At 45.3% G+C, this 13,080-nt stretch overlaps 1 protein-coding gene across 2 annotated transcripts in view; it reads right to left on the bottom strand.

Moving 5' to 3' along the window:
- Positions 1–13,080, bottom strand: part of PLCG2 (phospholipase C gamma 2) — a 177,324-nt gene that overhangs the window by 143,066 nt on the left and 21,178 nt on the right. Inside the window, exon 1 of one of the 2 annotated variants that reach the window (XM_054452855.2) lies at positions 2,334–2,434. The exons of the other annotated variant lie outside the window; for it this stretch is intronic. The gene's annotated coding sequence lies outside the window, so the exon portion shown is untranslated. Of the gene's footprint in view, positions 1–2,333; positions 2,435–13,080 lie in introns of those variants that run through there. 2 annotated transcript variants of the gene reach the window in all.

Below are 13,080 nucleotides of genomic sequence, written 5' to 3'. Positions count from 1 at the left end.
AAATTCCTGACCCACAGAATTCTTTTAAGCTCCTGTGTTTTTACACTGTTATGGAAAAATCTCCTTAAGCTGATAAGCAATTTCAGCAAAGTCTCAGGATACAAAATCAATGTGCAAAAATCACAACCATTTCTACACCATGACAGACAAACAGAGAGCTAAATCATGAGTGAACTCCCACTCACAATTGCTACTAAGAGAATAAAATACCTAGGAATACAACTTACAAGGGATGTGAAGGACCTCTTCAAAGAGAACTACAAACAACTGCTCAAGGAAATAAGAGAGGACACAAATAAATGAAAAAAGATTCCATGCTCATGGACAGGAAGCATCAATATCGTGAAAACAGCCATACTGCCCAAAGTAATTTATAGATTCAATGTTATTCCCATCAAGCTATCATTGACTTTCTTCACAGAATTAGAAACTACTTTAAATTTCCTATGGAACCAAAAAAGAGCCCACATAACCAAGACAACCCTAAGCAGAAAGAACAAGCTGCAGGCATCATGCTACCTGACTTCAAACTATACTACAAGGCTATGGTAACCAAAACAGCATGGTACTGGTACCAAAACAGATATATAGACCAATGCAACAGAACATAGACCTTAGAAATAACACCACACATCTACCACCATCTAATCTTTGACAAACTTGACAAAAACAAGCAACGGGGAAAGGATTCCCTACTTAATAAATGGTGTTAGGAAAACTGGCTAGCCGTATGCAGAAAACTGAAACTGGACCCCTTCCTTACACCTTACACAAAAATTAACTCAAGATGGATAAAAGACTTAAACATAAGACCTAAAACCATAAAAAACCCTAGAAAAAAACCTAGGCAATACCATTCAGGACATAGGCATGGGCAAAGACTTCATGACTAAAACACCAAAAGCAATGGCAACAAAAGCCAGAATTGACAAATGGGATCTAATTAAGCTAAAGAGCTTCTGCACAGCAAAAGAAACTATCATCAGAGGGAGCAGGCAACGTACAGAATGGAAGAAAAATTTTGCAATCTATCCATCTGACAAATGGCTAATATCCAGAATCTACAAAGAACTTAAACAAATTTACAAGAAAAAACAACCCCATCAAAAAGTGGACAAAGGATATGAACAGACACTTTTCAAAAGAAGACATTTATGCAGCCAACAAACACAGGAAAAAAGCTCATCATCACTGGTCATTAGAGAAATGCAAATCAAAACTACAGTGAGATACCATCTCATGCCAGTTAGAATGGCGATCATTAAAAAGTCAGTAAACAACAGGCCGGGCGTGGTGGCTCACGCCTGTAATCTCAGCACTTTGGGAGGCCAAGGCGGGTGGATCATGAGGTCAGGAGATCAAGACCATCCTGGCTAACACAGTGAAACTCCGTCTCTACTAAAAATACAAAAAATTAGCCAGGTGCGGTGGCAGGTGCCTGTAGTCCCTGCTACTCGGGAGGCTGAGACAGGAGAATGGCGTGAACCTAGGAGGCGGAGCTCGCAGTGAGCTGAGATAGCGCCACTGCAGTCCAGTCTGGGCAAAAGAACAAGACTCCGTCTCAAAAAAAAAAAAAAAAAAGTCAGGAAACAGATGTTGGAGAGGAAGTGGAGAAATAGGAACGCTTTTACACTGTTGGTGGGAGTGTAAATTAGTTCAACCATTGTGGAAGACAGTGCGGCAATTCCTCAAGGATCTAGCACCAGAAATACCATTTGATCCAGCAATCCTATTACTGGGTATAAACCCAAAGGATTGTAAATCATTCTACTATAAAGACACATGCACACGTATGTTTATTGCGGCACTATTCACAAGAGCAAAGACATGGAACCAATCCAAATGCCCATCGATGATAGACTGGATAAAGAAAATGTGGCACATATACACCATGGAATACTATGCAACCATAAAAAAAGATGAGTTCATGTCCTTTGCAGGGACATGGATGAAGCTGGAAACCATCACTCTCAGCAAACTAACACAAGAACAGGAAACCAAACACCACATTTTCTTACTCTTAAGTGGGAGTTGAACAATGAGAACACATGCACACAGGGAGAGGAACATCACACACTGGGGCCTGTTAGGGGTTGGGGGACTAGAGGAGGGACAGCATTAGGAGAAATACCTAAAAAAAGAAAAAAGAAAACGGAAATATCATCCTGAAACCAGTTCCCAGCCTAGGGAGCACATCATCTTCTCAGGTGACTAACACTGGGAATGGCCTTCCCTTTTGAGTCCTGAACCCCGATGTGTAAAACCATCCCCTATCGATGATACTGCCAACCAAAGTGCTCATTATTGAGCACTAAGCCAAAGGTTTCACATACCTGATCTCTAGTCTTTACACCCACACACGAGGAAGGTACCACCAGTGTGCCCATTTGACAGATGCAGACACTGAGGCCCAAGGAGGGAGTCACACAGACAGAATAGGAGACTCAGGAGGCAAGCCCAGGCTTGTTCAACCCCAACACTGCTGTCATACATGGTGCCATATGACCTTCCCCAGCACACTGAACACCTCAGGGTCATTCCAGGAAGTGCACACTAATGTCCCTCAGGGACACAGCTTAAATGTGGCCTCGGACCACAAAGCACAGCCACTAGCGCCAGAAAGGCCACTGTTAGATCAGTTTCGCTGCTGTTCCCTGGGCTCCTGTCAGGTGCATAACCTCCCTTGGTCCCTCTTAGAGAGGAAAGCAAAAGTTACCTTCATTTTCATTATAAATATAGTCATGTACAAAATTATTTGATCAATGTTTTGCTTGCCTCTCCCACTACAATACGGTCGATGAAATTAAAGACCCTGTCTCCTTCTATCAGAACTCAATACAGTGCTTTGCCCTTAGCAAATGATCCATAAATAGTTACTGAATAAATCAATAACAGGAAGAATGAATTAATGAGAAATAAATGCACTTTGCTCAGGGCCATTTTAAAGAGCAATATCACCAGCAAAAAAAAAAAAAAAAAATTGCAAAAAATAAGGCACTAAGTGGACTGCAGAAAGGACACCTGTTTGCAAAAAGAAAGCTAAAACAGGAAGGCAGAGTGTCATCTTGTTTGACCTCAGCAGGGCATGTGTGAATGGGTGACCCAAATTTTTCACCAGTCTGCATCACCAAGAATGACCACAGAAGGGCCAGAAGTACTGGTTTGGGGGCTGCAAATAAGTTGGAGCAGAAAGGCAAATTCACAAGTACTGACGCTGCAAATAATGAAGGCCAAGCATAGATGCTGAGAGAAAAACGGTCTCTTATGAGGCTGCTCATGGCCATGTTACCTGTTCTATAGACGAGAGTCATCTGGGATAGGAGAGAAGCATGGGCCGGGCATGGTGGCTCACACCTGTAATCCCAGCACTTTGGGAGGCTTAGGCAGGCCACAAGGATCAAGAGATAGAAACCATCCTGGCCAACGTGGTGAAACCCCATCTCTACTAAAAATACAAAATTAGCTGGGCATGGTGGTGTGCACCTGTAGTCCCAGCTACTCAGGAGGCTGAGGCAGGAGAATCACTTGAACCCGGGAGGCGGAGGTTGCAGTGAGCTGAGATCGCACCACTGCACTCCAGCCTGGTGACAGAGCTAGGCTCCGTCTCAAAAAAAAAAAAAAAAAAAAAAAGGGAGAGAACCATGGTGAAAGACAAAGACTGGCAGAAAGATGAACACAGCATGGGAAAGGCGTTGCTTCTTGGATGCTGTGAGCTACACAGTATGCATCTCAGCCACACATTCCAGTAAATTCTCTTTTTTTGCTTGAGCTGGTTTCTGACCCCCACCCAGCCAAAAAATCCTGACTCTGCTGAGGGCAGCGATAACTGGGCCATCAGACACTCTCTCTAAAATCAGGACAGAAGTGACAAGGCTAGCCAATCAGGGCAAGAGGAGAAAGACACATGCATAGGCACACACAGGCTCACACACCACAGGGAACAGAGAAAACAGAAAGTCCCAGGGTGGCCCAAGTCTTGTCCATGTGTCTCCTGACACAGGGTCTAAGTGGGTCTCTGTCTTCACCTGGGTTTCCCCAGAAACAGACTCTGAGGAAAGGATGTACATACAAGGAGTTTATTTGGGGGCTATCCCAGGAATCACTGGAAGCGGAATGGGGTGGTGTACAGGGAAGGAAGCACAGCAAATAAAGGGTGTGTCATCAAGCTTATTATTCCTGTGAGTAAATAGAGCCGAAGTCCATTGGGGAAGGCTGGGAGTCAGTACAGAACAAGCCAGGAGTGTCCTGACTGAGGGTGAGAGAGCTGGGGTATTGATCTGCCAATTCCCCACCCAGCCATGCCACCCCTGGAGGCACTAACACCCCAGCACTCCCAGCCTATCCTGCACCACAGGCTAGCAGAAGCCCTCAGGCAATAGTCACAGGTGTTTCCAGCAAGTGGCTTGTGGTGTGCAGAGGTGTGTGCTGAGGGGATAAGGTCAGGCACCAAGAGTGTCTGCAACAGTTTCAGTTCCCTGCCACAAAACCAACCAGTCCAAGTCACCATGCTCAGAGAGACTAGGCCTGGCTTAGCACAGGTTCCCACTCTCCCATGAGCTACTCAGAACACACCCCCACATTCCTTCCTCACCCCTAGGAGTGTTATATTTTAGAGGAAAATGCCTGGTAGACACCACCAACCTCACAGGCAGCAACCTTCATCAGGCAGGTCCAATAGGCCGTGAACTACACCGAGCTCATGTCTCCCCTGATCTCATGGGAGCCCCTCCAGCATGCTCTGATAAGCCCCATTTTGCATAGGGGGAAACAGAGGCCAGGCCCACAGAGGCTATGGAGTTTGCTCAAGATTGCACAGTGGTGGCCAGGTGAGGTGGCTCCGCCTGTAATTCCAGCACTTTGGGAGGCCGAGGCAGATGGATCACAAGGTCAGGAGATCGAGACCATCCTGGCTAACACAGTGAAATCCCGTCTCTACTAAAAATAGAAAAAACTAGCCAGGCGTGGTGGCGGGTGCCTGTAGTCCCAGCTATTCAGGAGGCTGAGGCAGGAGAATGTCTTGAATCCGGGAGGCGGAGTTTGCAGCGAGCCGAGATCGCGCCACCGCACTCCAGCCTGGGCGACAGAGGGAGACTCCATCTCAAAAATAAAATAAAATAAGATAAAATAAAATAAAATAAAAAGATTGCACAGTGGTAGGTGGCAGAGCTGAGACTCAAACTCAGTGCTGTGGGCTTGGGGCCACACAGCCTCTCCAGTACAGTCTTCCAGGACCCTCCTTCCTCTCTCTCTAAAAGGGTCCCCTGGGCTTTCTGACCTCAGGACACTGGGGATTCACTTCTTTGGAAGTTAAGGGGAGGGGTTTGCCTCCAAAACAGCCAACAGGCCTTGGCAAATGCAAAATAGTGCAGCCCCTTTGGAAAACAGGCTGGTGGTGCCTCAAAAGGTTAAATGTAGTCACAAATGCTTAAATGAATGGTTACTGCATGGCCTAGCAATTCCACTCCTAGGTGTACACCCAAGAGAAAGGAAAACACATCTACACAAAATCCTGAACATGAATGTTCACAGCAGCACTATTCATAATAGCCAAAAGGCAGAAACAACCTAATATTGTTTGCATATCTGTCCCCACAGCAGTCTCATGTTGAATTGTAACCCTCAGTATTGGAGGTGGGGTCTGGTGGAAGGTGACTGGATCATGGGGGTGAATTTCCCATTAACGGTTTTGCATCATCTCTTGGTGCTGTCCTTGCAATATTCAGTGAGTTCTTGAGAGATCTGGCTGTTGAAAAGTATGTGGCACCTCCCTCCCTCTCTCTCTTGCTCCTGCTTTCACCACGTCACATGCCAGCCCCGTCTTCACCTTCCACCATGATTGTAAGCTTCCTGGGGCCCCTCCAGCCATGCTGAACTGTGAGTCAATTAAACCTCTTTCCTTTTTAAATCACCCAGTCTCAGGTAACTCTGTATAGCAGTGAGAACAGACTAATACAGTGACCCTGGGCTGTGCCTCAATGTTCTCATCTGTAAAATGGAAGTAATGGGTATTGAACATATACAGTTGTGGAATTAAGTAAGCAATAATACAGGGAAAGCTCTTAGAGCTGTACCAGGTACATAAACATATACTACATAAATGTCAGCTCTGATGGTGGGGTTAGTGACAGCGATGGTAATGATGACGATGTGGGGGCTCGATGGGCTTCCTGCCTTGTATGAAGCTGAAAAAATGCTGCTTCGGCCTGAAACCAGCTGCAATTTGGACCTCAGATCCAGACGACAGAGCCCAGGCTCTGAGAAACCCATCCTCCTCAGTGCCCTCCTCCCAGAGATGCACACTGCCCCCGTCCCTCAAGCCTGCAGAAGGGTTACCAAGGCACCCTGCCCTTTCTTGGGCCCCAGAGCTGCCCTTCCTCTCCTGATGTAGGAGGAGGACAGGGCTGGAAAAAGACATGGGCAGCTGTCCCTGTGAAATCACCACATGAATCACCACGTTCAACAAGATAAGCCTCTGCTGTGAGATCTCCACTGACCACCTGGAGAAGGAAATGCATTGAACAGACTTGAAACATGACCTAGGAAGCCTTGGCGAGAAGGTAGCATGGACGACTCAGGAGAAGGCCAACCAGAGCAGCCGGAGGGGCCATATCAGTCATCCACCATCCACTGCAAACACTCCCATGGCTCCCGGCTCCCTGGAGGAAAAGCTTGAGTGCTATGGAGGCCTCCACAGCCCTGGGTCATGTGACCCCTGCTTCCTCCCCATAACTCTGCCCCCATCACCCTGCTTGGCCTCCTGGCTATCCCCAGAACATGCCCCACCTCAAGGGCTTTGTCCTGGCCATTCCTGAAGCCCTCAACACACTGACCTACACAGCCCACTCCTTCAACTTTTCCAAGCCTTTGCTCAAATGCCAGCTTCTCAGTGAGGCCTTCCATGTCCCCAGCCCCACCCCTGGGCCCTCACGATCCCCCTTTCAGCACTCTATTTCTTTCCATACATAAAAATTTACTCAGTTACAATTTACAAGACACGAATCACATGTCTGCAGGCTATCCTATGCCCACGTAATGGTGCAAACTCCTACTCTCAAAGGGCGTGAAGCTCCCTGGCCGCAAGCTGAGCAGTGCTGCTGGGACACAAGCAACCCCCAAGAAAGGTTCTACTGTGATTACCCAGTAATCTGCAGAAGTACAGCTGGCACTGGATGTTCGGGCCCAGCAATCAGATGTCACACCTAAATCTAGGACAGATGGCAAAGCTGGCAGACACATTTCCACATTTTCAGTCTCTGTGGGAAATTAAAGCTATCTGATCTCACACACAAGGAGCACCACTATGATGATCATAGTACCTGCCACATGGAGAATGCCTTTGCTGCTTGGGGACCACAGAAGCAAGTAATGCAAAAGGAGAAAAGAGGTATAATCTAGATCTGTGCTATCCAATATGGTAGCCACTAGCCACATGTGGCTTTTAAGCACTCAGAATTGAATTTGTCTGAATCAAGATGTGTTACACGTATAAAACACACACTGGATTTTGAAGACGCAGACCAAAAACCAGAATCAAATATCTCGTTAATAATTATATTGCATACATGTTGAAATAATAATGCTTTGGATATACTGAGTTAAATAAAATGTATTAATAAAGTTAGTTTCACCTCTTTTTACCTTTATGAATGTGGCAACTAGAAAACTTTAAACTACACACATGACAGCGTACGGTGGCTCACACCTGTAATCCCAGCTACTCAGGAGGCTGAGCTGGGAGGATCACTTGGGCCCAGGAGTTTGATTCACTTCACTCCAGCCTGGGAGACAGAACAAAACCCCATCTCTATTTAAAAAACAAAACAACAATAACAGCAAAAAAAAAAAAAAAAAAAAAAACACTACTCACATGGCTGGTATTGGTAGCTCACACTGTATTTCCACTGCACAGCACTGGTCCAGAAGCAGCCAGCTTTGGCTACTGCAGGATGGAGACATGGATGGCAAAGCATTGTGAGTGGGGTGGGGGAACAGGGTGTGAGGCATCTGTTCAGATCTTTTGCCCACTTTTTAATTGGGTTGTTTTCTTATTCTTGAGTTTTTGTTTTTGTTTTTGTTGTTGTTGTTGTTTTTGAGACGGAGTCTTGCTCTGTCGCCCAGGCTGGAGTGCAGTGGCGTGATCTCGGCTCACTGCAAGCTCTGCCTCCCGGGTTCATGCCATTCTCCTGCCTCAGCCTCCCGAGTAGCTGGGACTACAGGCGCCCGCCACCACGCCCGGCTAATTTTTTGTATTTTTAGTAGAGACGGGGTTTCACCGTGTTAGCCAGGATGGTCTCGATCTCCTGACCTTGTGATCCGCCCACCTCGGCCTCCCAAAGTGATCGGATTACAGGCATGAGCCACCGTGCCTGGCCTTTTATTGTTGAGTTTTAAGAGTTGTCTATTTTGGATAGAGGTCCTTTATCAGCTCTTGTTTCATAAATATTTTCCCCCATCTGTGGCTTGTCTTGTTAACCTCTTAACCTAAAGGTTTTTTGGCACATGGTGATTGGGGAAAAGCGTCTGAAGTTGTTCCTCTAAAAACTTTGGTAACCTTAGGCAAATCACTGAAGCTCATTGTACTTAGGAGTAAAACAGGCAAAACTCACAGACAGATTTTAATGACTAGACACTATAAATAAATACCCATACACATGATCACATGGATACACGTATGCTTGTAGTGCCCAGCACAACAATGACGCATGGCAGATGCTCAATACTGCTCCCAAGCTTTCAAGAACACTCTCTCATCTGGGTGTCAGCAGCACTTCCCAATGACATTTCTCCAGGTTCCTCTTAGGAGGTAACTGATGGCCAAACAGGAAGCAGAGGAGCTCAAAGTGGGCAGTTAGGAAGAGGCATTTCCAGGGCTCTGTCAAAAGGGTCACCAAATATACACTCCCTGGGCTGAGGCATTAAACCTTGAAATGATGAAAAGTCTGTGCTATGCTTCACCGCAACATTTGGACAAACATCTACTGAGGGAACTAAGACAGGTTACCAACTTCAAAAAATGGTCCTTTTGTGCCACAAAAAAAGCAGAAGTGATGGTTAAAATGTATGAATCTTGACTGAAGCCAAGAAGCACATCCTTGCCAATCAGTGTCCATGCCCATGTGCTTCAAGCTAACATATCCAGAGTTTCCTCATTCATTTACGCCCTAGTCAGCACCAACCCCATGCCAGAAGACAATGCTGGGGCCCAGAAAAGTTGAAAATAGGACACTGTCTACAGAAAGCAAATGTTTAGAAGGAAATTATTCCATCAACTTTTTAAGATAGAGCAATGAGCAGTCAGAAAAATGCAAATCAGAACCACAATGAGATAACACTACACCTCCACCAGGATGGTGATAACCAAAAAGACAGATACTAACATGTGTTGGCGAGGACATGGGGAAGTTGGAGCCCTCATACACTGCTGGTGGGAAAGTAAATGGTGCCACTGCTTTGGCAAAGAGTCTTGGCAATTCCTTAAGTGATTAAACAGTTACAGATAACCTAAAGTTCCATTCTTAGGCACAGAGCCAAGAGAAATGGAAACATGTATTCACACAAAAACTTGTACATGAATGTCCACCACAGTATTATTCACAATAACCAAAAAGAGTCCAGGCACGGTGGCTCATACCTGTAATCCCAGCACTTTGGGAGGTGAGTCAGGTGGATCACTTGAGGCCAGGAGTTCGAGACTAGCTTGGCCAACATAGTGAAACCCTGTCTGTATTAAAAATACAAAACTTAGCCAGGTGTGGTGGTACACGTCTGTAATCCCAGCCACTCAGGAGGCTGAGGCACGAGAATCACTTGAATCCAGGAGGTAGAGGATGCAGTGAGCCAAAATCGCACCACTGCACTATGGCCTGAGCAACACAGTGAGACTGTCGAGAGGAAAGAAAGAAAGAGAGAGAGAGAGAGAGAGAGAGGAGAGAGAGAGGAGAGAGAGAGAGAGAGAGAGAGAGAGGAGAGAGAGAGAGAGAGAGAGAGAGAAAGGGAGGGAGAAAAGAAAGAAAGGAAAGGAAAGGAAAGGAAAGAAAGAACAAAGAAAATGAAAACAGTAACCAAAAAGAGAGAACTACCTAAATGTCCATCAAGTAATGAATGGATAAACAAAATGTGGTCTATCCATGCAATGGAATATTAGTCGTAAAAAGGAATGAAGTGTTGATATATGCTACAATGTGAACGAACCTTATGTTAGGCTAAAGAAGTGAGATGCATCCTAGCTAACACAGCAAAACCCCATCTCTACTAAAAATACAAAAATATTAGCCGGGCGTGGTGGCAGGCACCTGTAGTCCCAGCTACTCAGGAGGCTGAGGCAGGAGAATGGCATGAACCCGGGAGGCAGAGCTTACAGTGAGCCGAGATCGCGCCACTGCACTCCAGCCTGGGCGACAGAGTGAGACTCCCGTCTCAAAAAAAAACAAAAGAAGTGAAATGCAAAAAGCCATGTATTGTGAGAAATGTCCAGAATAGGCAAATCTGTAAAGGCAAAAAGTAGATTTGTCATTGCCAGGGATGGGAGAAAGTAGAGGTGACTGCTAATGTATAGGATTTGGGGGAAATTATGAAACATTCTAAAACTGATTATGATAATGTTGGTACAACTCTGAATATACTGAAAACCACTTAACAGTATACATTAAGGGGTACATTATAGGATATACAATGTTTTTATCTCAATAAAAGTATTAATTTCTTTTGCACTTTGGGAGGCTGAGGTGGGTGGATCACCTGAGGTCAGGAGTCCAAGACCAACCTGATCAACATGATGAAACGCCGTCCCTACTAAAAATACAAAATCAGCTGGGCGTGGTGGCGCATGCCTGTAATCCCAGCTACTTGGGAGGCTGAGGCACGAGAATTGCTTGAACCTGGGAGGCAGAGGTTGTAGTGAGCCGAGATCGTGCCACTGCACTCCAGCCTGGGCGACAAGAGTGAAACTTCACTCAGTCTCAAAACAAAAAAAAAAAAAAAGAAAGAAAACAAATCTATAGGTTCCTCATCAAGAGAAGGTGGTAGCTCAAGGTAGTAGTTATACATTCAATATCACATATCTACTAAGCATCTACTGGGAACACTTGGTAGCAAAAGCTGGAAGTACAGACATGAATAAGACTGTACCCACCTGAGGCCGGGCATGGTGGCTCACGCCTGTAATCCCAGCACTTTGGGAGGCCGAGGTAGACAGATCACGAGGTCAGGAGATCGAGACCATCCTGGCTAATACGGTGAAACCCTGTCTCTACTAAAAATACAAACAATTAGCTGGGCGCGGTGGCGGGCGCCTGTAGTCCCAGCTACTCAGGAGGCTGAGGCAAGAGAACGGCGTGAAACCGGGAGGCGGAGCTTGCAGTGAGCTGAGATTGCGCCACTGCACTCTGGCCTGGGCAAAAGAGTGAGACTCCGTCTCAAAAAAAAAAAAAAAAGACTGTACCCACCTGAAGGAGCTAACTTCTAGTCTTTTCATTCCAGACAGAACGTTGGTGGGCAACTCTGCACAGCCACAGATTTTTGGAAGCTATTTCAAAATGAAATGTCGGCCAGGCGTGATGGCTGAAGCCCGTAATCCCAGCACTTTGGGAGGCTGAGGTGGGTGGATCACTTGTGGTCAGGAGTTCGAGACCAGCCTGACCAACATGGTGAAACCTTGTCTCTACTAAAAGTACAAAAATTAACCAGGCGTGGTGGTGTGCATCTGTAATCCCAGCTACTTGGGAAGCTGAAGCAAGAGAATCGCTTGAACCCTGGAGGCAGAGGTTGCAGTGAGCTGAGATTGTGCCACTGCACTACAGCCTGGGTGACAAAGCAAGACTCCACCTCAAAAAAAAAAAAAAGAAAGAAAGAAAATAAAAAACAACTACACAATATCGAAAAAATAGGAGATTTTTTTTTAAAATAAGGTAGAATCCTATAGTAATTTCAAACAATAGCAAAGACATGTTTGTTAGAATGGGGAGTATCATAATTGGAAACAACCTAAATGTCCAGCATTGACAGGACAGATCAATCTATCGTGGTGTATTGTTGAGTGAAATTGCTCATGGATGTTAAAATAAAGCTACATCAACATGGAAAATCTTCACAATGTCAAGCAAAAACATACAAGTTGCTTGAGGTATACACATCACGCAGTGTCCTTTACGTAAAGACCTGCAAAACATATTATATGTTAATCATGGATGAAAATTTTTGAAACAGGAATTACAATTATTAAATCATGATACTGATTTCTCTAGGGAGGGAAGGGTACTTATGAGAACTTAACTATATCTATATTTTATTTCTTAAAAACAAAAAAGATCCAAAGCAAATATCACAACTCATCTAAGTTGGTTGAGGGGGTTGGGGAGTTATTTATTCCCAATCGCTATGCTACTGAATTCCCACATGCATAATAGCTTCACTCAAATTGATTTTCTTGCAGCTCTGGAGATCAGCAAAAGTCATGAGTCTCACGGGGCTAAAATCGAGGCATCACTGGGACAAGCTCTCTCCGGACCCTCTAGGGGAGAATGAATTCCTTTGCCTTTTCCAGCTTGCACAAGCCACCTGCATTCCTTGATTCATGGCCCCTTCCTCCATCTTCAGAGCCAGCTGGTACCATCTTCCAGTCTCACTCTGACTCTGACCCTCCTGCCTCCCTCCTGCAAGTACCTTTGTGATTTCATCAAATCCACCCAGATAATCCAGGATCATCTCCCCATCTCAGGATCTGTTCAATCTGCAAGGAGCCTTTTGCCGCATAGAGTAATATATTCACAGGCTCCAGGGATTAAGACAAGGGCATCTTGGGGGCAGGGAGCCTTTATTCTGCCTATCATAGAGGGTTGGAAATAGTAAAAATAATAATAATAATAATAGCAATAGTATCACAATAGCAAAGATAGGGAATCAACCCAAATGCCCATCAACAATAGACTGGATAAAGAAAATACAGTACATATACACCATGGAATACTATGTAGCCATAAAAAGAACGAGATCATGTCCTTTGCAGGGACATAGATGAAGCTGGAAGCCATCATCCTCAGCAAACTAACACAGGAACAGAAAACCAAACACTGCATGTTCTCA

This window comes from Pongo pygmaeus, chromosome 18 (genome assembly GCF_028885625.2).
Source record: "Pongo pygmaeus isolate AG05252 chromosome 18, NHGRI_mPonPyg2-v2.0_pri, whole genome shotgun sequence".
NCBI classification, from domain to species: Eukaryota; Metazoa; Chordata; class Mammalia; order Primates; family Hominidae; genus Pongo; species Pongo pygmaeus.
Note: the sequence above shows the minus strand (reverse complement) of the source record. Positions and strands in the feature narration are given on the sequence as shown.